Source organism: Peromyscus californicus, unplaced genomic scaffold (genome assembly GCF_007827085.1).
Source record: "Peromyscus californicus insignis strain IS unplaced genomic scaffold, ASM782708v3 Scaffold_24__1_contigs__length_46423439, whole genome shotgun sequence".
Classification (NCBI taxonomy): Eukaryota; Metazoa; Chordata; class Mammalia; order Rodentia; family Cricetidae; genus Peromyscus; species Peromyscus californicus.
The window spans coordinates 7852306-7878841 of NW_026294535.1; the positions used below are offsets into that span (position 1 = coordinate 7852306).

Here is a 26536-nt window from a genome sequence, read left to right on the forward strand (position 1 = left end):
GCCAAGCTCAGAGCTGAGAGGTGGCTGTAATAAGCCAATCACAGGACACCAGTGAATTAGGAAGCAACAGTTAAGTGTCACATTGATATCTTCCGAGCCTATGTTCTCTTTCTTAAAAGATCTGACCTATCTTCAATGCATGTTTTCCTTTTTAAGTAAAGCAAGTATTGGACTGACATGACTTTTTCTGTGTAATATAGGATAGATAGTGCTGGGAAAACACAGTTGCTCACACCTGATCTAAAGATTAGAAACAGAACGTCTTACATATTTCCTCCTGAAACTTTGTGTTACACTGTCAAGAAGTTTAAAACTTATAATCACATATTTGTAAGATTACAAAGGCTATAGTTTTTCATACATGTAAATAGTAAGTTTCTAAAACTAAACAGTTGGGCCAGGGAGATGGCTCAGTAGGTAAAGGAGCTTGCCACTAAGACAGATGACCTGAGTTCAATTCCCAAGATATACACCTCTTAGGAGAAGAGAACCAACTCCGGAAAGATATCCTCTGACCTCCACACACAGGCCATGGGATGTTCATGCCCCAGTGCATAACATCATAAGCATGCACACATACAATAAATAAATATAATATGAAAAATGTTTTAAACTGTTGAATATGATCATATTCCATTTTTAAAATACTGTATCAAACTCATGTTTTCCTTCTTCAGTGGGGAAATTTATGTTTTTTCTCTTTAAACTCATATCTAGTCTGCTTCTCTGAAGAATTTCACCCCAATGTAGCGTATTTTATGTTGTTTACGTTAAAAGCATTTTATTGCTTATAGTACTATGCTTGTCTGCAAAGGAATATTTCAAGCAGAGATTCTGTTTAGTATTCGAAGCCTCTTTATATCCCTGCACAATGCACAATGGTGAGATTTGGGATGGTGGAGAGGGATGCTTTGCTTTGCTAAATGAGGAAAAGAGCGATTGGAGATGGGCATGTGAGAAGTGAGTCTAAGCACATGGTTTAGATTTGGGGAATCATGTTCTCCAAGTCCATTGCTAAGTATCTGTGCACAACTATCTGAATACCTAATTAATGCTCCTGGTGTGGGTCACCCATTTGAGCACTAAAAAATACCCAATTTCCTGTGTATAATCGTGGTCTCAGTGCTCAGTTTCCCTATGTCTTCATTGTAGGTATGAAAGGTAACCTAACCTGCTTCTTAGTCCAAAGTAAAGACACCAGGCAACTCAAGACTTCCTGTTTAAAAAGATGATAACCTCAGCTTTAACTTGGCACTGATAGAAAAAGTCTCTCTTTAACTGGCCTCACAATACCTGCACTCTGGACCTTATTTGCCAGGAAGTATTCTTTTTATTCTTCTTTATTCTTAAGAATTTGATGTGTATATACAATAAAATATGAACACATCTACCCATAAACTCCCCATAAGTTCACTAACACAATTTCCTCTTAAATTCATGTCCTTTTTTCCCCCCAATAACCCAGTAAGTCCAACTGGTGCTGGGTACATGTACATGGGTGTGAGGCCACCCACAGGAGCATGGGAAATCCACCAGTGACCACACATTCAAAGAAGAATGATTCTGCCTTCTCCAGCAGCCATCAACTGTCAGTAGCCCCTCAATAAGGGGTGGACCCTCGAGGGTACTTCCCCCATCTATCTGGAATTTTGGCTGAACTGATCTTGTGTACCACCACCAAGGCTCAGGGAACATCACAGAAGAGGATGCAGAAGGATTACAGGAAACAGAGGGTGGGAGTAGTATTGTGAAACGATCTCTTTTGGGTTTGACATGGCTGCCATTTTCATGAATTTACAGTAATGGTGGTTATCTTCCAAGCAGTGTTTCCTGGCCTCAAGTTCAATGTTAACAATTCTAAAAGCCTTAGCTGAAAAATCAATACACAGGGAAGATGGCTTACAAGGAACGCAATCCATGTATTTCATATGCCCGGGTCAAGTCTGACCATCAGAGGACTGGTACCTAAATGTACCTTGGAATATTGCTTTCCTAAAACTTTGAGAGCCTTGCAGTTAACACAATGGATTTTAGGAGATTTAGCATCACCAGCTTTGCTGACTTTCCTAACACAACAAAGGAGTCTGAGGACTCCTGGGAGATCCTTGGTCTTGGGGCCAAGAGCAGTGACACTCATCCTAAGCCACTGATTCACCTTTGTGTCTACCAGCATTCCTCCCCCACCTTCGGAGCACTTACAGCCAAAATCATGGCCCCTGTATCTATGCTGAGGTCATTCCCACAGCTCTTGAACTGTTCCTGATTCCATTTTGTTCCCAACTTGTTCTTTACCTTTGATCTACTTTTACTCCATACCATTAGGCATGACTACAAATCATTACACATGTTTAAAGTAATATATACAAAAATACCCACACACTGTAGTTCTGTCCTGTTGTTCATGCTTTCTCTATACCCATAAAGGAAACAGAACTTCCCTTTCAAATATCACCTATTTTTAAAGCTAGAGTCACAAATTTGCTGCAGACTATCACATAAAACCAAACTGCTAAGAACACAAGGTGTAATCATTTAGAGTTTCCAAAAGCATTTCTGAACTAAGTGGATGCAGAGCATTTAACCCACGGAACAGTAACAGCCAGAAAACAGAAATAAGAGACATCAAAACCTGTTTTCCAGTTTCATTCAACAATCAATGTTTTTGAACTCCTGTTTTGTGACAGACACTGGGTTATAAGAACTGAATGAAAATAAGAATGGTCCCTGTTTCAAAGAGATGTCTACAGTCTGCAGAGCAGAGGGCAGGAGAGGGAAGCACATCAGATTTGCTGCTGAAAACCGATGGGGAAAACATGTCTAGAGACTTCCCCAGACACTGTAGGAAATGTCTACAGTAGAAAGCAACACTAAACAAAAGTGGGGGTGCCGGGCAGTGGTGGTGCCCGCCTTTAATCCCAGCACTCGGGAGGCAGAGCCAGGTGGATCTCTGTGAGTTCGAGGCCAGCCTGGTCTATAGAGTGAGATCCAGGACAGGCACCAAAACTACACAGAGAAACCCTGTCTCAGGGAGAAAAAAGTGAGAGTGCTCTCAGGATTATGTGTATGCAAATGCTTATGTGTATATACATATGTGTGGGATATATGCACACACTCAAACACACATACACACATAGTGTAACAACAGTATAAACATAGCTTTTAGAGATTGATTTTTATCATTTATGTGCATGCATTCCTCTGTATATGTGTATGTGTCTGTATGAGTGCATGTGTACATGTTTGCAGACGCCTACAGAGGGCAGAAGAGAGTGTTTGATTCTCTTCTGTGGTTGTAGTGAGAGGCAGTTTTGAGTCATAGGATGGGGATGCCCAGGAACTGAATTCTAATCCTCTACAAGAACAGTGCGTGCTCTTAAGCATGAGCCGTTTCTCCACCCCATGAAATAAGTCTCTCTGAAATTACACACAAAAAAGAGAGCAGTCAGGGTCAATGAAGGGGAAACAGAAGAAATGTCCATCTCATCCATCACCTACTAAAGTAACTAAAAGGTTAACCTTGAGACTTACGAAGACAGCACCAGATTCCATTAATGAGCTCATTCAGTAACAGAGGACCACACATGGTTTACTGTACAGCCAACTGGAGAATAATAATGTGCACCAAACTAGAACCCTGGTCTCAGGTAGGACCGAGAGAACAGCCTCCACTCATGTGCAGTTTGGATTCCTACTTATCGTGTGCTATAGAAATTTACCCGGTCCACAGCGCGTGAGGCAGTCTATGGGCATGGACTTCACCATCAGTTTTCACAGCTGAAATGTATAGCCATACAAGCCACCTAAAATCCTTCTAAGATCAGAGCCTGACCAGAAGGATACCGTAAAACATTTTCTCAAATATACTTTGTTTCGTGGCAAAACACATCACGCTGGTTACAAGAATGCACTCAAGACTTGGAGCTGATGTAACTCGCACCCGGAGATGACTTCCCAGATAAGGGAACTGACCTTGAGTTGCCTCTCTGGGAACTTTGTAACATTTCACTAGAAGAGAAAAGTGCCCTGTCTCTTGGTTTTGTGTAAAAGCAATCTATAACTTTTCATATTAAATTCCTTTTCCCAACACTCAATTTTTAAGATAAAGACCTGCAGGCCCTTTCTGTGCCCCCCTCTCCCCGCCCCCCCCCTTATCCCTCTCTCCTGTCCATCTCACTGAGCTCCCAGCTTCTCGTATTATTTGGTCCGTGATGGCTATCTGATGAGGATTCTCAGGCTCTCCGATTGCTTCAAGTTATGTTTAAGTGTAGCCTTTTGGTGGACCGCATTGCTCAACAAAGTAGACACCGTTTATATACTTCTGATCGAGTCTATTTAACACAGGCTCCCAGAGTAAAGCAATTACAGGAACTCCATGTGCAGCACACACAACCCAGGGCCGCTCTCAGGCGCACAAACGAGTCAGTTAACGTAGTGTGGTTCATGCACCATACTGGGCATCTGAATGTTAAGCATCCCTACCGCATGTTCTACATGTCCCTTTACTTTCCAATCCCTTGTTATTTCCCAAATAGCAGTCCTCTCATTTCACCCTGTGCACTTTAATTCCCAACTACATTTGCTTAGGTCTTCCCAGCTTAAAATCAACTGGGGCTCAGACAAGAAATTTTAAACACTGTATTCAGTTAACGTTGATGCAAATCTTCCTAAACATTTCTTGAATAGTGTATCTATGCCTTGCCTTCAATGTGGTAATTTTTCTTTTAAAAAAAAATTTATCTGACAAGCACTATAAACAATATCAAAGACAAATAACAAAATACAGAGAAATATGTTGTGGAAAGTCATAAGGAAATATGAACTCTTTTGTGTGTGTGTGTGTGTGTGTGTGTGTGTGTGTGTGTGTGTGTGTGTGTTGTGTGTGTGTGTATGTATGTATATAGACTGCTAAAGTCCTCAGGACTCGGGGAACCCTGTAGAAAAGGAGGCAGAAAGATTACAAGAGTCAGAGGGGATGGAGGACATCGATGAAACAAGGCCTCCTGAACACAGAAGGACTGACGCACACACAAACTCTCAGAGACTATGGCAGCATGCAGTGGCCTTCATGAATCTGAGCCACATGAAGCCGAGGGGAGAAGTGGACACATGCCCCCATCTCTAACCCAGAAGCTCTCTCCAACTGATAACTGTTCACAAAGGAAAACTTCATTTTCTCCAACAGAGTTTCACTGGGTACACAAACAAGTCTTAAGGGCAGGCCCAGTGAACAGCAGCAGACAGCCAACACAAAACAACACAGTGGCATCTTTGGAGGTTCTTTCTCATAATGGTTTGCCAGGGCGTGTCTTTCTTTCCTTTGTTCTCATTTTTTTAACCCTGCGAGTCCTTTCTGTATCTATCACGGCCGCCATTTTTATGTTTCTATGGATTCCTGTGTGCAGGGCCATGTGCATCTCTGCATCTGTACCTGTTTCTCCTGCTTTTTCTTTGGCTCTCCTTCTGTTTTGTCCTATTACTGTTTGGGTTTGGTTTGTTTGTTTTATCTTCTTTTTTCCTTCTTATTTATTTGTTTGGTTGGGTATTTTTTTGTTTGCTTTGTTTTGTTTTTAATACAGGGTATCTCTCTGCAGTCCTGGCTGTCCTGGAAGTCACTATAGAGATGAGTTTGGCCTTGAATTCACAGACATCCCCCTGCCTCTGCCTTTCAGGTGCTGAGATTAAAGGTATATACCAGCATGCCTTGTTTATTTTATTTTCATACTACTCTTTAGATGCCTGTTTGTTCTCAAATGAGAAAGGGTGTGGATTCAGATGGGAGGGGAGGTGAAAAGGATCTCAGAAGAGTTGGGGGAGGGAAAATCAGTGAGAATATATTATATTAAAAATCATTTTCAATGAAAGAAAAATAGACAACAAAATAAAATTTAAAAACTGCTAAAAAAAAAAACCCAAGAAGACAAAATCCTTGTTTTTTTAAAAAGTGAATCTACAACAGAAAATTAGTTCACAGAGGAAAAACCTAAACACATTAAAAGATTTCCAAACTTAACTAAAATACTCCATCGACCAGGCAGGGTAGCAAACATCAAAATGTCTACCAGTGAACTGAGACATGAGGAAGGGTGTATTCTCATCCACAGATGCTGGGAGCATAAACTTCATACTTCAATCAACAGTAAGTCAACAAGAGCCATCAAAACATTTAAACTCAGGGCTGGAGAAATGGTTCAGTGGTTAAGAGCACTACCTGCTCCTCCAGATGGACCCAGGTTCAATTCTCAGCACCCCCATGGCAGTTCACAACTGTCTGTAACTCTAGTTCCAGGGGATCTGATGCCAATGTACATAAAATAAAAGTTAAATAAATTATTTTAAAAAAAATTTAAACTCACGTGACCTGTAACCCAACCACTCTATGCTCAGAAATCTTCCTAACAAACTTAGCTACACATGACCACTCTACTTAAACCATCTGCCCCCATCCTCACCAATCCCTCTTCCTTGTTTATTTCCTTCTGGAAACTGTCCACTATGTTTGGTAATAACTTATCTCTAGACTGCACACCACCTAAAGAGCAGCCGCCCATAAACCCTCTGTCAGCGGAGACAAAGGAATTCAATCACCTTTCCCGTTGTCTTGTTCCTATTCTCCTCTGCTTTGTTTTTTGCTTTTTCTGCCACGAAGCCATTCACAGGGCCTCTCCCTGGGTCCCATGGCCACAGGGCCCTGTCTGCAGTTAAGTGCATCCCTGTGACAGCGTCTAAAGGCATTTCAAGTTATGATAAAGTCGCTAAGAGACTGGTAACCAAACTCCATGAGACCTTTCCAGAAAGCTCCACCATTTAACATTAATTACAAGCATTAAAAATGATCACAGTTATCCCAAGGACATTACTGAGCAGGAAAATATACACACAAATGTCAGAGAAACACATGTACCTTACATTAAAGGAACACAATGAGAACAAATCAGCACGTGCTAGGTAACTGTGATGGCGTCAACCTTAGAGACTCTAGCATCACCTAGGAGATGAGCCTCTGTATGCCTATGGGGTGTGGCTAGATTATGTTAATTGATTCGGGAAGCGTAAACTGGGGGCAGGACTACGACTGGGCAGGGGACCCTGGACTGTGTAAAATGGGGACAACAGGCTGAGCCTAAGCGTGCGCTTGTCTCTCTGCCTCTTGACTACAGGTGCAATGTGACCAGCTCCCCCGGGAGTTTTCACCAGGGTGACTTCTCTGCCACGATGGACTGAAGCCTGGCACTGTGAGCCTAAACAATTCCCCTTCCCCTTGAGCTGATTTAATCAGTATTTCATTACGATAGCAGGAAAGGAGAGTAAGAGAGTCCCTGTCTGTAGGCACTGTGCTAAGTACCATCCCTACAGCATCTCATTCATCACCGTTAAAACCTCTGAAGTCGGCATTCCCAGTTATGCCCAGTCTTAGAAATGTGGGTTTATTTTCTAGTTCCCTCCTGTCCCTTTCTCTGAGTGGTATGTGCTACATCGATAGTTATCTGCCCTCTTCAAGGGCTGCAGTTCCCCTGACCCCCAGTTCTCCCAGGATAACCCGCCAAATTGATCTCAGATGCAAGCAAAGGGAAAAGCCACGTCATCTATCTTCATCGAAACTCTGGCTTTACATGAACTTTGATGTCCATAGAGCTTTTTCTTGTAACCAATTTAAGAATGAAATGGCTTTATTATTATAATCCTTATACAGAGTAGTCAAATTGTTTCAACAGGGGAAAAAAACCCATAAGACTCTGAAAGATTAGTCAAAAGGAAAATGCAAATAAAATAAATAAATAAATAAATGTAATGAACTAAGAACAATAAATGGTAAGAAAATAATTTAAACATAATATATAATTTATGTATGAGATGCTCTCCCAAAGACTCATGGGTTGAAGGCTAAGTCCCCAGTTAGTGGATCCAGTCATTGATAGGCACTGAATCATGAGGACACTGGCTTCATCAATAGGCAATCCATTGCTGAGTTCATACTGAATGTGCTAGCTGGAGGTAGGGCTTACTCTGGAGGAATACATCACTGGGAGGGTGTCTTTGAAGGGTCGATCTTACCCTGAACACTTCCGTTCTGTCTTGTTTGCATCCCAGCTTTCCTGAGATGAGCAGCTCTCCTCCCTCACCCCCTCTCCATCACGGTGTTCTGCCTTGCCTCCACCTCACAGTCGTACAGCTGAAAGCTCTGAGCCCACGAGTCCAACTAAACTGTGTCTCCTGCAACTTATTTACCTCGGATAATTCTGTCACAATGGTGAAAATCGGGTCAAGACAGCACCAGGAGTTAAAAGCTGAAGGAAAACCAAGTATGAAAACCATGGCAAGCACATTCATTTTCTTTTTGTCCATTGTACTAATCATGCTCAGGTCAACTTCATATTTGCTAATGACCTTTTGCTTCTTCCTACCGCTCCCATCAGATGCTAGCCCATGAAGACGGGATGTTGACTCTTCACTGTTGCTTCTTGTGCCCAGAACACAGTTAAATGTTCAACAACCACTCTGGAGCAGACAAAGGAAGGAAGGAAAGAATCTTCTCTGTTTCATCTTACTCTACAAACAAAATGTATTTGCTCTCATGCTCTAGCCAAGAGAGTTACACATATTGGTCCAAATTCTTTAATGAGTTCAGATTAATTCTCAAGGAAGAGCATTATCTGACCAGATATAATTCCAAGGTATTAAACCTCACCAGCTTACCCCCTAAATATGTACTCACTAACTGGTTTTTGGTTTTTTTTGTTTGTTTGTTTGTTTTTTGGAATGGGAAGGAAACAGCATGACAGAAATCATGCTCAGGGGATGAACTAAGTCCATTACAAGTAGAATTTTCTAAGCCACTTTTTTACCTACGTGAAAACTAGCTTATGCATGCATATTCCACTGTCTCACAAAATAAGCATGCTCCTTGTGATAGCAGAAAGTTAATTGCCAAAGAGAAAGAAACATAACTATGTTATTAGCAATAAAATGCCAATGGACCCATGAGGCTTCTCATATGCTAGACAGTTTGCTAATTAACACCACAATGATCTCAATCCAAAATTCTCTCTAGGTCTTAAGTGATGGTTTTAGGTTAGATTTTCTGTCTTAATTCCTTGCCATGATTTTTCATCTGTGCTCCTGAGGCTTGAACCCAAGAGTCTCATACACACTCTAATACTAAACTGCATCAAAAACTTCCTCCTACATTTTAATTTTGAGACAGTCTTACTAAGTTACCCAGGCTGGCCTAGAACTCACTCTGTAGCCCAGGCAGTCACTAGCCATGTGATCCTCCTGCCTTAAGCTCTTGGTTGGATACAATTACATACCCAGGCCACCAAGCCTGGCTCTTTGGGAAGACTTTGACTGTCCCATTGTACCTCACTGAACAAAGGGAATGAGCGAAAAGTGTGTCTCTTAAGAGCGACGGCCATCTCTGATGAATGAGGGTCTTTGGTGTAATTAAACATAAGAAGAGATTTCAAACACATATCCACAACTGACTTTTCCTAAACTGATTATCCCCCAACTTTGCAAAGTTTTTGCCCTCGCTCTAAGACTACCCCTTTCCACTCCTTCTGAAATCTCCTCTTTTTTGACACACTCCATCAGGTCCATTAAGTTTTTTTTTTTCCCCCCACAGGCCCCTAGTCTGAAATCCCTTCTCTTCTGTCATATCGGCAAGTCATGGCCTACTGATTCTATTTATGACTGTCTGCTCCCAAGTTAGGTAATTTACACACCAGACGAATCCTTACTTGTGTGTAACCTTTTCAAGAACAGGAATTATATGTTTTATTTGTTTGATTCCTTGACACATAAAGCAATTTTTTTTTTTGTTGCACATGGAGAGCACGCAATATATTCCTAACATTTACTTTATCTAAATTCATTTGGAGGCAAAGACATTTTGAGGGGTTTTTACATAGAACTTCTAGTGGACTAAACCCAGTTCTCTTTCTCTTTCTCTTTTTCAGGCTAAGTCATGGAGACACGCTGTGTTCTTAAATTAACCTTTCCACATGGACCAGACACTGCCACGGAGTTTGGATGCTCATTCTCTATCCTTTGCTCAGAGGGCCTGGTATTTGTCCTACTACTAAGGTACTAAGCTGAGACTTGGGGTACAGAGGTGGAAGTACAGTCCCCACACTCGAGGAGAGTCAGCTAGCTTGGCTTGGGCCAATGAGCTTTAACAAGGATAGCATCTAAAGAATTTGTGGGAGACTGTTCCTGAACGTGCTTTCAAAGTTCACTGCACAGAGAGGGACATGCACAGTCTAGGCAGAGACACAGCATGTGCAAAGGGACTGAGGTAAGTCAAAACACTGGGCATTTCTAAGAGCCGCAAATGGTTTGGGGAACTCCTGGAACATCCCGCGTCTGCTTCAGAACAAGGTGGACAAGGAAGCAAGCACTGAGCATTAAGGTGGGCGTGGTTTAGAAGAGCAATTCAACCTGCGATTAGTTCCGTATACGCTGCTCCACCCAAGCTGTCACTTAGGATCCGAGGAAACAGGCGAGTTTTCCCAAAGAACGGAATTGTCATTCCACCACATGGCAACAGTAAAACCAGTTTCACTAATTAATCTCTTTTGTTCAGTCAGGTAACAAAACCACAAGCTGCAGGCGCTTTGGAAAACAGCAAGACGCATGTTACAGTAACAGCAAAAATGGACTTTTTGTGAAAAAAAAATTCTCAGTGACTGAGCCAAAGGGACAGACTGCCCAAGCAAGTGGATTCTCTCAGAAATGAGATATGACAGCAAGCAGAACACAGGCTAAGAATCAAGAGGAGGTAAGCTGTATGAAGCCTGAGTAGACAGCGCTCTGCAAAGATGATGGCCGTATATGGCTGCTTCTGTATATGTGTCTAATGCAGGATAGACATAGTGTATGCATGGCAAACAGTAAGCAAATTCATAAGTGCATGGAGGAATCAATCCATAAACAGTCATAATCACTTGAATAATTTAAGTGTAAAAAGAAAACCTAATCATAGTGTTTGTAAAATTCTTGAGATGCCCATAGGAAAAGCAAAATTTCAATACAAAAAAAAAAAAACAGCATTACCACACAAGCATGAGCAAAATTACCATAAACATTTGCTTGATGTGACTCACGCTGACTGGTACAGCTACGTAATCTGCATTGAGTGAGCCCGGACATAATGGTCACCAGTGAGTTAGTTGCCACAAAGCAGTTTTGTAAGCAATGAATGACCGTAGATGTCAGCTGTGTGGTGTGGAAGAGGCCCCACAACAGAAATAGAGCAGAGTTCCCAGTAAATAAATAAATATGCTTTGCACTAAATTCACCTTGCCCAGATGCTAAGCAGATCTCTAACCTCAGGAAATGGCTTTATTTCCTTAGCTTGTATCAAATAAGGTCAGATGTTCCTCAACGTTATTTCTGATAACAGGACATTAAAAATGTCATAGGGTAAGCAAGTGATCACACCTGAGCCCTGTTCAGGACAGTTCAAAATTCTCATACTGATCTGAGGCATTCTGACGTCCACATTAAGATCTGAGTTCTGGGAGCTTTGTAGGGTCAAGAGAACGTGCAACCTACCTCCTCCAGGAAGACCAAACATGAGTCAAGTATCTCCATCTGATTAGTAATGGATAAATGGGAAACACAACATCTCACATTTTTTTCATGGCTAGACCAGCATCTTTTGAAAAGATCTGGCCCAAGCCTAAGGTAACACATGCAGAAATTGAATCACAGAGACAGTGGTAAGGTCTAGAGAGGAGTTCAAGGGTGCCAAAGACATGCTTCTCTGACCAGCTCATCTTTGATACCCAATCCTTTCTACTTTCAACCACTCCACCACTTATAAGAAGTCCCCAGAGGGCGTCAACAAGAACACTAATGTGAGTTCTTGATGTCTGTGTTCTGTAAGAAAGGCTACCAGCTGTCTCAGCTGCCCAATGAAGGGTTAAAGACTTCTAATAGCAAAAAAGTGCACAAAACCTGTCATGATATGTTTGAACAATTTCTTGGCTCTTCAGACTTAACCAACGGTCTGACTGGAGAAGTGAATGCTAAATATAGGAACAATTTTCCCCCTTTCATCTTGCATTATTTGGGGGCTCTGATTTGGTTCTCCTCCAGAGTTCTGCCATCCCCCATTACCACCCAAGATATAAAACTTGCAACATAAACATTTAAGACAATCTGTATTAATTATTATTCTACTGAGAACATAGGTTTTTTTCCCCTAGGAGGTTGATCTACTGACTGTAGTCCTAAATTCAGAAGGATGGCACAGATCCTAAACACAGTCACTAACAAACAGCTCATGAAACGTCTCTTCTATTTTATACAATTAATCTGTGCAGCCAATGGAATAGTGAGTTTCTTTCCAAGTAGATCACCATGGCTGGTGTGAGAAGTGGTTTTGATGGCTGGCTGAGGAACAGTCTTCCCTCTAGGAAGCTGATGTGGGAGTTGTACATTAGTCCCTTTACTCTGTACAAGGAGTTCGTGGGAAGATGGTAAAGGGGGATACATTGGCTTAATTACATCGAAAAGGGCAACAGAAAGAAACCCGTCTAATAACGTGGCTCATGCAGTTTTCAAAGACAGGCTGGATCTTACAATCAAATGATTTTACTTTGTATCACTCACAAACTTTCCCTCTTAACATAAAAACCATTCAGACAGTAAACATGTCAAAAACCGAGGGCAATCTAACCTAGTCAGATCTAGAATGCCATTAATTAAAATGTAAAAGTGATGCTATTTCTGGTCCCTTGGTAATCAGCTATGGAAAATAGTTTCAAAGACAAGAATACCTGCAGAACCATGAGGTGATATGTATATTAATGTGGAGAGTTTCATCTCCCAGTTACATTGGAGTTTGAACAATTGCAGTTTGGTTACCTAAAGAAAAGCTGTAACTTCATTAATCATCGTACATTTTTCATTTTCACTGAGTTTATCAAGGTATACATATATGGGCTCAAACATGGAGAACAGAAAAGTAGGGAAGACAGAATACAGGAAACAAGAGAATAAAAATGAAGAGACCCTTGATTCACAATATAAGCTGTAGGTTTCAAATTAAAATGTCACCCACAGAAATAGGGAGAGGAAGGTTTGGATGGAGGCTGTAATTAAGGAGTGTGAACAAATGAACCACTGCATCTATGCCGGTCTAGGAATCTGAGACCCTTTTGAAATAACTTCAGTTGCACAGCAACAGAATAAACAGGCAGATAAAACATTGCAGTGACTTCATCACACTGAGGACACAGGCTCCACTCGGCACAGCTTTTCATCAGTTCCTGGGGTACTTTTCTATGCAGACACTGCAAAGGAATTAACATGACAGCCTGCTGTGAAACAAAGAGATGCTGAGGAGGAGAACACTCCCCTGATTCAGAGAAATCCCCAAAGGCATTATCTGGAAGTGAGGTGAGGAGAGTAGGGAAATCCTCTCTCTCTCTCTCTCTCTCTCTCTCTCTCTCTCTCTCTCTCACACACACACACACACACACACACACACACACACACACACACACACGAGGCTCTCTAGACAATGCTTGTCAATGTCGCAGGAAATTTCCTACAATTCCCTATTAAAATTATAGTTTTAATTTTATAATTATAGTGAACGTAATATCAAAAATAAACAGTATCTCTGTATATATGCTTGTAAATGTGTTTATACATATAGGCATGTAAATACATACACACACACACACACACACACACACACACATATATATGATTCTGATTACTTAGAGAAACAATCTGTCAAACAAAACAAAGTAAGCCTAAAGGATCTTTTTGTCTCAACACTAAAGTTGCTGCTAATTACAATGAAACGTTTTCTAAATGCATTGAAAACTGCCTGTGGGTGAAGTGCAGAGGTTAGTTTCAATCCATCTAAGCTGATTCTAACTCTTTCCATCCTGATGAATACCACAAGTTGCCGGCCCCAAACTCCCAAGACAATCATTTGAGCTGGAGATAGGATTAAGCAAAGTAAAGGGCTGTACCTTAAAGAAACAATGCAAAGAGCTGTATATTAAAGAATCTGAGGAAACGAAGTACCTGCCAAGCACATCCCAATACTGCCATAGACCATGGCAGCACGCAGGAAAGATTATATATCCGTTACAGCCCCAGTACCGCTGAACTCTTTCAAACATCATTTAAAGATTCTGACTAAAGCCTGCAAGAGCAATCCCCTTTCTCTCTTACTGTTAAAGAGACATTTTAACATTTGCTCATTCTACTCTTGAATGGGTTTGGAGGGGTCATATAAACATCTAAATAGTTGAGCCATGTAAATGGATGCCTTCAAGCTTTTTTAATGCAAGAAATAATACAAACAAAATATAATAATCACCAAAATACAAAATGCAAACAAAACACCAAATGCATCTACTTTGGACCCGGGGAACAGGATAAAAGCATACGTCATCAAGACTAGTTTAAGAGAAATGTACAGACAGTGGAAATAAAGGAGGTGCAACAGAGCAAGATAGCCCCAGAACTTCACTCTCGACACTGCCAAGGAGCAAGGGGGGAGATCAGAAACTTCACCCTGTATTTCCCCCTTGTTCGCCACAAAAAAATCGCATGCATTGGCGGCTAAATTATATCTGATGGCAACTCTTCCTAGAGGTACACACACAATTTCCACGTACAAGTAGATAACCAACATTTAGCCCAAAACTTATGAAACAAACTAAGGAGGATGACAACTTTGAAGCTTATAATTTACGTTATTGCTTTGACCAACATAATTCACCATGCTATGGAAGGGGAAGGAGGGAAGGAGGGAGGGAGGGAAGGAGGGAGAGAGGGAGGGAGGAAGGAAGGAAGGAAGGTTGGAAGGAAGGAAGGAAGGGAAGGAAGGTAGGAAGGAAGGGAAGGAGGAAGGAAGGAAAAGCTCCCTGTAAAGAAAGACTCCTACAGTGCACAAGTTCAACAAGGTGAAACTCCAGGAATACTCTCGGTTTCCTTCCGGCTTCCCAAGGCATCCAGTAACAGACTTGAAGTTGCAATACGCTTTACAGCCAACCTGGGAGCCCAGGTGGGAAATAAGAGCACTAGTCAGCCTGCCTTGGGATAATGATAATCAACCTGCCATGCACACTCTCTTCATTGGAAAGCTGTTTGTTTTCTCTTGGAAAAAAAAAAAGTCTAACCATTCCAACAGCTTCAAAGCTTTTATCTCTCAGGAAGAAGATGAAACTATGTTGTCAACTCCAAAATAACGTTCTTCCCTTCACTTCCCACCACCCTCCAAAGAAGCCACACAGCGCACGGTTTGCAGAACTGGGTGCTCTGAGACTCAGAAGCGATGAGGTCATGCAGTCTACTCATCTCCCAGCCGGCGCAGGATTCCTCTCACTGCTAATGTTCCTGCCCAAGTTGTAAACCCCACAAGACATGGGGCCACTCTGGACCCACCGGCAGATGTTCAAAGCACAGCTGCCCATACAGATTCTGACATAACTCACACGTGTGTGCTCATGTTCACCCCGGGGAAGATGGAAGTCTTTGCAATGTGGCAGGTCACCCCTGGTCCCTCCAGGTTCTGAGAGAGTGCCCCTTAGAATGCTGAGGAATCGTCTTGTCGGGATCTGTCAGCCAGCCTGCACAGATCCCCTGCACACTGCTGCAGTTTGCTGTGGAGAACACATTTGCCTAGCTGCAGCTTCAAGGACAAAGAGAGCTAGCACTTATGTTTCCGTCATAGCCAAAGGGCTTGGGTTTATGAAGAAATAAATAAATCAAAGACAGACTATGCAGACAGATGACCCCAGGCATTTTAGTTCGCTGGGTCCTTCAGAAAAAACGACCATGGGAACAGAAGAAATGCAGAAGGAAGGTCACTAAGCCTAGCTGGGAAGAGAGGGAGCGATCCTTTCACTGCAGCAGAACGGCTCCTTCAATGCAAGCACTTACCATAAAAATAGAAAGAGTCAACAGAAGGAGAAGGGATCCTTCCTCAGTGTCTGTGGTGGAGAGCAATTCACAGGGAACCTCCAGGCTTGACTCCGCGGAGGCCGGGGAAAGTGATGAGAGGCAACAAAACCCTCCACACACAAGTCCTTTTCTGTCTCCCCTCCAGCCCGCATGCAGTTGTTTGTGCCGTAGAAACCCTGAGAAGTCTGGAACAGGACTCTCGGGAAAGCAAGCCGGAGTGAAAGCAGCCAGCTGGGGCCAATTTTACCACAATCTCAGAGCATCACGCCCAGGACAGGTCCTCCCTACTGGGTGCAGGGGCGGCATGTGGGGGGCGGGGAGCGGGGGAAACAACCAGGCTGGGCTTTGGAAAGCAAGGTTTGGGGTAGGAAGGAGTCTCTTTGGAGTGGAAGGAACTGCCGCCGGTGAGCACATCAGTATTCCATATCAGTTATTGCCAGCAACCAATCAGCCCAGCTAGGGGGCTGTTGTCAGTGTGACAAGAGAGTACAGATGACAGCCGGTCCTGGGAGCTGCAGGACAGCTCCCTGCCAGCAGCACACAGCAACAGAAGTTCGGGCAGGGTTGGCAGGCAGCTTGCCTTCTCCCCAGTCTCCGTTAATATCGGCTTGCCGTGTGTCGATTCCCAAAGCCCCATAGTTACGCTGGCCACTCAGCCACTTCCCAAGGCATCCCACAGGATTTCTGCACGAAGTCCAGTAAGTGAGGCACGGTGATTCCTCACATATCAGACAACTCTGACGTGGACCCTCCACAAGGTCGCCACGCGTTCAAAAGTGGCCCTCTGGACCTGTGCTTCTCTATAGCCAAAGCGTAGGTGGGGATGGCCAGGAACAGAGCTTTCCACGTCGTGGGAGAAATTTAGACAGAAAGGGGTTAAAGGTCTCTGTGGGAATTTGACCTCATCTTCATTAAGTTTCCGTATAATGTTTATATAGAAATGCTGTTAAAGGTGAGTTTCTAGGGACAGTTTATGTTTCTCTTTGACAGCTCTTAAATCAGCCATGATTTAAGACAGGACATACATGCTCTAGGTAAATAGTATTAATTTATAAGCACTGAAGTGAGACGCCACAATTTATGCTAACAGAAAAGAGCCAAGGCCTTTATGGTCGATGATGGATAATTCTAAACTTTCCCTATTTGCCCTATTTTCATATCAAACCTAGAACACCGGTAACATATATATGAAGCTATGCTTGCTTGTGATGATTAAATTGGATTAGGAGGTGGTTTCTGAGGCTAAATGGTAGCTTAATGAGATATCATAATAAAACTTGCAGATTTTTTAACTTTGGAGGATTGTTTAAGGACGCTTTCTCAGCAGAAGAGCCAATTCCCTCTTCCAGTCTGGAGTAAATAGGAAGATACTGGCCCTCTGTGTTTTATGTGACACTGGGTTTCTAATTTTAGTTCCACTTTCGCTCAGAGGTTGGACATTCACTGGACATTCTGTTATGCTATCTAGCCGTGGGCAAACTGCAGGCTGACACAGAAGAACCTGAATACCACCGCTTTAAAAGAAGGGCTAGACTCCAAGGAAGCAGTTAGCAGGGCTTCAGAATGAGTCAGAGCAGGGGGCCATAAAATGTTCCCCGTCAAAGACAAGTCTAATAAAATGAGATTTCTTAAATGAGGAAGAAAAGGATGCTTACCAGGGTGGTCGTGTGTACATTAAATAAGAGAAATCTGAGAGATTCAAATGCTGCTTCATTGTTCAACCCAGTTCAGCTCGAATTGGCAAACATAAGAAAGACCATCAACTACGTGTAAAGGGTGCAGAGATGCCCTCTGCCTTCAAGGAGTTTATAGTCCCACAGGCAAATTTTAATATCCTAGAAAGTATTCTTTTTAAATGTTTTTCAAGCTGTGCATTTCACAGGGCATTTTCTACAGCCCAAGCTATCTGGGAAACATAACTGCACAAATAATCTTTATTTATTTTGTGTGTGTACGTGGGGTGGTACACACAACTCACAGTATATATACGAAGGACAGCTTGTGAGAGGCAGTTCTCTCCTTCCACCATATGGGTCCTAGGAATTGAACGCAATTCTGTCAGCTTTGTGGCAAGCACCTTCACCCCTCTGAGCCACCTCTCTGGCCCACATTTAACACCTAACATTTGAGGTTCTTTAGCTGAGTACTTGTTTTGATTGGCATCAGCCGCTCCGAATGTGACAATAACATGGTCAGCATATCAAACCATGTGTTAAAAGAGGGGATTATTCAAAGCTCCTGAATAATTGAGATTAATACTGTTTATGAAATGGACTCAATACCTTGACTATGTCGGAGGATAATGAAGCGTGAAAAGGATAATGCTTCAGAAATACAAATTGCCTACTAGATTAAATAATTGTACATTTATATGACAATTAGGTCAATGAAAATGGTATTCTAGTCACTCCAATGTCATTAATTTTTAAATTTTGGTCACTTCTCTATTTCTCCCTCTTCAAATGATGATAGGAATGCCCCAGCTTCAGACAGCAATAAACAATGTTTAACTTTGTACTGTACGAACAAACAAAAAAAGTCAGTTAAACTCAGGGAATCTCACACTGTACCTTGCTTGCTGGCACCAAACATCATAGGTTCCCAAGAAATACTTGTTGGATGGCCATTTGATTGGCCAAGAAGAGTCTTACTAAATTTCTACAAGTGCATGATTTAATGCCTTATTTGAAGACTTCTCAATAGGTTGAACTTTTTATCTATAAACTGAATTATGTACCTATATCAGTTTGTTTTTTTTTAAAAAAAAAAAAGAGAGAAAGAAAGAATGCTCTATCAGGAGATCATCTCCCAGGAAGTTCGCTGGCAACACCTTATAAAGCCAGAAGATAAAGATGTGTCAAGGCAAGTCTTTCAAAAGCAGGGTGGGAACAGTAAAGCTTGGGTCTACCTTTGGTAACCAGCTTAAGAAGCAAAAAAAAGGCTTACACTTACAAGGGTAGATGGCTGCATAATTCTGTGTACATGTGTGTTTACAATTTGTATGTGTACATATAGATGCCACATACGGCAGCATGCATAAGGGTCAAAGGGCAACCTTAGATATGGTCCTGGCTGTCTACTTTATCTGAGGTAGGCAGTGTCTCTTTGTTGTTTTGGTTTTGTTTTCTACTGTGTCTACCAGGCTAGTTTGCCTGATAGCTCCCAGGGATTCTCCTGTCTCCCTATCTAGGTGTGGGGATTACACACATTCCTACTACACACCCAGTTTTACATGGGAATTCAAACTCAGGTCCTCCAAGTGCTTTTACCCACTGAGCCATTCCCCCAGCCCCCCATTCCATTTTTAACATCAAAATCTATCAAGGAAGATATGAGAATCAAAGAAATTCAAATACCATTTTATCAGTCGATGGTTTTGACAACTTATAATAAGTTGCATAAGGTAACCATTCCATCTAAAGGTACTAGCCACTTTGCTAACCCAGCTTCATCCTGGGGTTTACTCTAGTGATGCCATGTGCCTTTCAGCCTGATGGGTACACTCCTAAGACATGAGCAACGTGCACACAGGGGTGGTGAAAGAGACTGCCTATGTGGCCAATTCGATTGGCTTCAGAACACTTCCTCTTTTTCATGGAAATATACTGAGGTGGACACAGAAGCCTTCAAGAATGTTTTCTGATTCGGTGATGTGGCTGCAAAGAGGACCCTTCTCATACTGTCACCTTAATTTGAGCATAGTAGGACTGAGAAAGTCTAAGCTAAAGAAAAAAAAAGATCATTTTCTTCAGAGACTAAATGTAAACCTTTTATGCAACAGCAAAAAAAAAATGCCCACAATTTAAAGAGAAAACAATTTATATCTATTGATTTATTTTCCTCAATTTTGATCCTACAGTTTCATATTAAGGCCAGACTGAATCGTCCTCAACTACTAGAAAAAGAAAAGGAAAGAATATTCCAGAAAAGCATGGGATTGACACAAACATTAAAGTCCCATTTCTAATATCTAAATTGTCCTTCTGCTTCCTGTGGGAGGTCTGGAATGCAGAGAGAATAGGTTGACCTGCTAAGGGTCACTGACTGGCTGAGAATAATTTCCCAAAGTGCTTGGTAGGCGGGCTTTCAGATAGTCAACAGCGGTTCCAAATACATGAGAGGCATCAGAGGCTCTAACTATAACCAGAGCATCCAAGTCTTGAAAAATGTGTTTGTTTTCAGCATTCCTGAAGCCAGAAGAATCCCCCGGGATTGTCAGAGATCAAACCATGCAGAAAAAAAAATCCATGAAGATCACAGCCCGCTCGCTTTTCCTCCTGTTTTTGAAGATAGCAAAGTAAATCAATATCTGACCTAAAGAGTGACGGAGAGTTAGGGTGAGTCTACAGCAGAAAAATGAGGAGAGAGAGAGAGAGAGAGAGAGTGCATCTATGCACAGCCATGCATGTCAGTGCATGCATCTAAAATCTTACTGAAATGTCCACATGCAATTAGTCCTTAGGTCTCAACAACCAATTTGGAGCACTATTCTTTCTTCTAAACGTTAAAATGGCCTCCAATCTCTCCCCTGTTCTAAGCTAACCTCCCTATTATCATTATCATTTCTTCCTAAAATAGAAGCAAATGTAATCATGCCATTTCCTTGTTAAAAACCTGGAGTGGTCAGACCAAACGCCGTCGCTGCTGAACTTGAAATTGAGGGCCTACTTGCAATCTGGCCTCGGTTTACACTTGCGGTGTCAATCCCCACCATTGTCCCCCCTATGCTGTATGCTTTCATTACAGCTGATAATTTAGGATTCCCCACGGACACCACTTCCTCGGCTGTTTTAATCCACTTCCCTGGAACAGTCATCTGTGCCTCTCTCCCTGGAAACACTCTACTGTCCATTTTCCAGTTCACTACCGTCTTCTTGGTCAAGGCACCAAACTGTCCGATGTGATTCTGTTTTCCCATAATGTATTCTTTTTCAGTCTCGTGTGACAACTGCAAATAACAAATACATTATACTAAATTAGTACCTTTTAAGCAATTTATTGAGATCCTTCGATACCCTAAGCATCAGATGCGCAATAGTGCATGATGAATGAATGACTCCTTTTTATGCCTCTTACAGTCAAAAGCACTTTGAAGAAAGTCCAAGCTTGTTTCCTGGAAGTCTGCAGGAGTACAGACTTATCAGCAGTGTATAAATAGCCCCTCCTTCCAACGGGAGTTTCTGTGGTTTAAGGAGAGGGCCTTAGATTAGAATCAGAAGGGCTAAGTCCCAGCACTTAGTCTGTGTCTCCTTGACCTCAAAGAGACTAAATTACATCCTAATATGCGAGGACTTCTCTGAGCTACAAGTAAGGTACTGACTGGCGAGTAAAGTATCTAAAGCTGTATAAACACATGATTGGAGACATATTTACTGCCTCCAGTGTCTTGTGACTGCTGTTGCTACTAAGGTTTCATCAGTCATCACAAAACGTGTGCAAACAGTTATCCTATGCAAACCAGCCTAGGAGCCAGTGACTCAGCACTGAAGTCATCCCAAGTGCCTGGCTTTCGGCCTGCTCATCTATAGTTGGGGTGAAGTGGAGAGAGAGCCTCTGAGAGCCTGGGACTCAGATTCAACCTCTTGGTGTGGAGAGCTTATCTCTAAGACCCAAGGCCCTCATCTAGGAGTTGGAAATAATAATACATACTTTGGCATGTGGTCAAATTAGATGGGATCTATAGTACACATATCAATATATATAATTATGTATACATACAATAATATATCCATATGCTTATTATGTTTGTGAATCTGATAAGCATTCCATGATTGGCTTGGGAAAGGCAGTCCTTTCTTCTAATGCCAAGCATCTATATAAAGGCTAGCCTTCACCTTGTTTCCTGAACTTGCCAGGAGTCGGTTAAGAGTTTCCTCTGCCTGGAGCCACTCTGCCTAGACCTGGGGGTGTTGCGTCATCCAAAAGCCTTCACTGATATCACCAGTCTTTATTCTCTTCACTCTTCTCATGCCATCTGTGTAACAAATTGACGTGTCTGATGACGTGTTTAGTGTTTACCCTCCATGCCTCACTGAATGCTCTGCTGGAGTGAGGACCATTTGCTTCATGCTCCATACTAACGGAGTCCAAAATATAATGCCTACTCAGTATCCACTCCCTGAACATTTATAGCATGACCAACATTTACATATGTGTCCCCATGTCGTTTATAGCTGTATGAAGTTCAAATTACCTTTGACTATTGGACAGGTATAACCTATTGGAGGTCACTTCATTAAAAAAATAAATAATAAAACAACCCAGAACAGTGCCACAATGCTCAAGTCTACATAGGCATTTAATAATTTATGACACTTATCAACAAATATTAAAATGCTATCCAGAGATCGGAGGATTTTGCAAACGAAGATGGCAATTGCCAGCTCTGAACGGCCAGAAAGGGCCAAGCCCAGCACAGTGACTCCCACCTGCAGAACTGAGGCACTAAGAGGTGCTGCTTAGCCGCTGCTCCATAAATCAGCTGTTGCCCTGGATTCCTCGTTCACATTTTCCTTCTCTTATGTTATGCTAAAATTGCTCTGGCCCCAGCGTACCCTGGGAAGAAATGTGTACAGTCCTTGATCTCTGAAGTATTGACTAGAACAAATAGTTTTGGGGAGCCCAGCAATCCAGACAATTTTTCTCTCTTCCCAGGGAGCTATCTCAAAGGCAAGCCACACAAAAATCCTCCAGAGCCTGACCAGAGCATCCCTGTTCCTGATTAGCTCAGCCTTACAGGAGGCCTAATAAATAAATAACCACAGCAATCCTGTATAATGTATGAAGGCTACTTTCCGATGGTCATTCCAATTAGAATATTTTCAATTAGCAATAGCATGGTAAGTGACCAAACAGTCATATGAACTTACTTTACATTACAGGAAATAGAAAATAAGAAGTTTGGGGGGTTTCTTTTTTTCTTAAGAAGATAAAGGCTCCCTAGACAGAATATAAAACCATCTTTTTCTCCCCAATTCGCTCTTTCTCTAACTTTTCTTTTTCCGTTTCTATGCATCCCGATGGGCTCTGTGACCTAGAGAAAATGACCTCAGTTGAACTCAGCTCTTCCATGAGCAACTGTCTCGGTGTTGATGTTGTTCCTGCCTTACCCATCATGCCCACGTCCCTTCCTAAACATCTCTCTCCTCCTCCTCCTCCACCCTCCCCACGCAGCCATTGCCCTAGTCTACCTGCCAATGTTCCCCAGGTTGAAAACGACAGACGGTTTCCTCCATCTACCCTTGGTGCTGCTGCCTGTGAGGTTTGGGATGAAGACACCACAGCATCCTCCCTTGCAGAAACTCTTCCCTGCTTCTTACCTTCTCCAAGGATGTTCCTGATTCTAGCACACGGGAGCCCATGACTCCCTCCTCCCTTTCCTCTTACTCCCACCCCTCTGTAGTCCCCTCTCATCAAGCACATCCTAATATCCAGAGACCCGGCACAGCTCCCTCATGTCTCCTCATCCCTGGAACTCTTCTCTAAGGCCCAACTCAAGCATTTCTATTCCACATTTAAAGTATTCCCCAACACTCCTCCTACATCTGAAGAGATGAGGTCATCCCCAACGTTGGCACTAACTGTGTAGTAGTATAACTGCTCCTGTAATCTCAGCACTTGGAAGGCTGAGGCAGGAGGACTGCTGCCAGTTTCTGGCCAGCCTGGACTACAAAAACAAGCAGGCAAAAATCATAAAGGGGCCTTAGTAATGTGCTTCCTACAAGGAAGTCCCAGCCTGAGTGTTATCCATTCTTCACATCCCCCGAAAGGAACTTTCTCTGGAAGCACTTAAATAAATGGATATAAAAAGCCCTGCTTCTCTGCGTATCTGGCTGGCTCCCTTGCTAGATTGCATATCTTCTGAGAGCTAAAAGAGAATCGTACCTGTCTTTCCAACCACTCCGCTCATTATGATGCCTAGAGCATATGGGTGCTTAATGCATACGTGTGGAATTGGTTTGCATATGATTGGCCCAAAGAGAGGAAAAAAACTGATTCCAAGTATTCAAAAGGAAAAAAAAAATACTCTCTAAACTGATTTCTAATTAGCTCATTAAAAAAAAAGAGTTTAAATCTTTAATTTTTTTCTCCTTTATAAAACACCACAGGTATTAATTCAGAAGGATACTTCCTTGGAAGCCCCTGGCTTTTTAGGCTAGCCCAACTAATGGAGGCCCCTTGGAGATAATGAAGCACTCCACACATGCTTTCTGCTTTGAGCTGCCTGGTGGAGAAGAGGATACAGACTCTGGCAGAAAGGAATTCTTAGAGAGATCTTACCACTACTTAAGTTGGGAGTGGCAAGAGAGGAGAATTTCCCTACAGATATTCCCGGGCAGCCCAGTGGCCTCCCAACGTGAGGATCAATGTATGGGTGGCTGTAGATGTGACTCTAGGAAACAGGGCATTATTTGGGTGTCCAGTGGACTCTCCACAGCAGCCTCAGGGTTACACAATTCCTTCCCCTCTTCTCCCTACCTCCCAGGAAACAAGCCGCCATGCATCCAAAGAACTGGAGAAAATAAAACTCACATGCACAAAGGCAGCTGTGATGACTATTAGTATATAAAGAATGGTTTAATACTAGTCTGGTTAAATCCACTAGCAAGGAAATCCATCCGTTAGATGGCAGGGCCCTGACTAAAAAGGCTGACAGCAAGGAGTTGGAGTATGCCTGCTTCCCCCAGCCTTCCAGCATTGCTGACACACAGCCAAAGCATTGTGAATGAACTGTAACATTGGTGCTAGTGAGGTGACTCTCCAGTCCCCATTGTCATGGAATGTCCCTTCATTTCTCAGCAACCAATTTCAGTTCCGTTATTTGAACCAGGAGGTGAAAGCAGACCCAATATTTTAAAGGACCATGATATGCTCGGGTTTTGATAAAAATTAAACTAAGTTCATACACTGAACATTCCATATCTTTATAGGGATGTCTTTCTTGACTTTTAAACTTGTAGATGTCCTTTGAACTGCTAACATACACAAACCTGCGTTGCAGGTAGGGGTGAGAGATGGTGCAGCCATTTTCAAGATAGTTCGGCGGCTTCTTACAAAGCTGAACATGCTCTTATCGTATGGTTCGACGATCATGTGCCTTGGTACTTGCCCAAAGGAGCTGAAAACAGTTCCTCACAAAACCTGCCCATGCGTGTTGACAGTGGCTTTATTCATAATTGCCAGAATGTCCACGGAAGCAAGATGCTCTTCTGGAAATAAATGGATAAATGAAACTGTGGTACATCGAGACAACAGAATAATATTCAGCCTAAAAAGATGTGTGCCATTCAGCTACCAAAAACATGTGTGGAGATCTTAAATTTATATTACCAAACAAAGAAGCCACTGTGAAAAGGCTGCATACTGTCCAATGCCAACTATGAAGACAATACTATCAGCAGTTAAGAAGGACTAGAGGAGGGGTGAATAGCCGGAGCACGGGAGATTTCTAAGTCACTGGAACCATTCTTCGTGATATTACTTTGATATTATGTCTCTAGCAATTCATCCAAACTCGTGGATGGGATAATACAAAGAGTAAAGACGAATGATTACAGTGAGGTAAGTGAGTTGCTAGAGAGGAGCCAATCTGATGGGGAGCGTTGATGGAAGAACCGGAAGGTGTCGAGGGATAACTAACTACTCAGTTTTGCTGTGAACCAAAACCAGCTCTAAAACTAAAGTCTAGGGGCTGGAGAGCTGGCTTAGAGGCTAAAAGCACCTGTTACATGACCTCGAGAGCCAGAGTAGATCCTAAAACCTGTGTAGCAAGCCAGGCATCCTGCAAAGACCTCTAACTCCACCTCCGAGGGAGCAGATAATCTCTTGTGATTTCACATCCCGCCTCCCGCCCTCACAACGTGTGTGTGTGTGTGTGTGTGTGTGTGTGTGTGTGTGTGTGTGTGTGTGCTCATACAAACAATTTCAGTTACCTCATGTAGCATATACACCAGGCAATGCAGCAGGTCCAGAGAGGAGGTGGAGGGGAGAGGCGGAAGGGGAGGAAGGGAGCAGAGGGAGTAAAGAAGGGAAAAAGAGGTAGGAAGAGTCAGAGGAAGGAGATGGGAGGGGAAGAGAAGAAAGAGGAGGAAGAAGGAGAGAACGGAAAGAGAAGGGTAAAGGGGAGGAAGAGGGGGAAAGGGGAGAAGGGAAGGAGGAAGGGGAGAGGAGGGGGAGGGAGGAGGGTTAGAGAATTCTCATTCCCCACAGAAAGCAAAGGAAGTTCTAGAAGACTCACTAAATCAGTCAGCACTGTTTCAGACCTCCACAAACTGTGACTACTAGAGAAATGGAATATTCCAGCAATACGGTTCCTTTGTCAAGACCCAACACACAACAAAGGGTGCACAGTGAATTCTATTAAGAAAATGTAAAAGAAATTTACAGAAGAACTCCTTCCCTTTCCTTCCAAGCCTTGCACCCCTGCCCAGGGAAACATGCTAGTAGAGAAAAAAAAAATAGCATGTGGAGATCTATGCAGGAATACCAGCATGTGAGGATCGGCCACAGGAGACTTTATTGTGTCTACAACTGACCAAGTTCTGTTCTAACCGTAGTGGAATAAACAGGAAGGAAATGGCTATCCAGAGAAGAGAACTGTTCA

General features: G+C 42.6%; 1 protein-coding gene across 7 annotated transcripts in view; it reads right to left on the bottom strand.

The window, feature by feature from the left end:
* Nucleotides 1-26536, bottom strand: part of Ano4 (anoctamin 4) — a 397594-nt gene that overhangs the window by 299359 nt on the left and 71699 nt on the right. The window contains exon 1 of one of the 7 annotated variants that reach the window (XM_052753068.1): nucleotides 15913-16440. The exons of 4 other annotated variants lie outside the window; for them this stretch is intronic. The gene's annotated coding sequence lies outside the window, so the exon portion shown is untranslated. Of the gene's footprint in view, nucleotides 1-15149; nucleotides 15309-15464; nucleotides 15610-15912; nucleotides 16441-26536 lie in introns of those variants that run through there. 2 more of the 7 variants (XM_052753069.1, XM_052753070.1) reach the window with 2 other exon arrangements.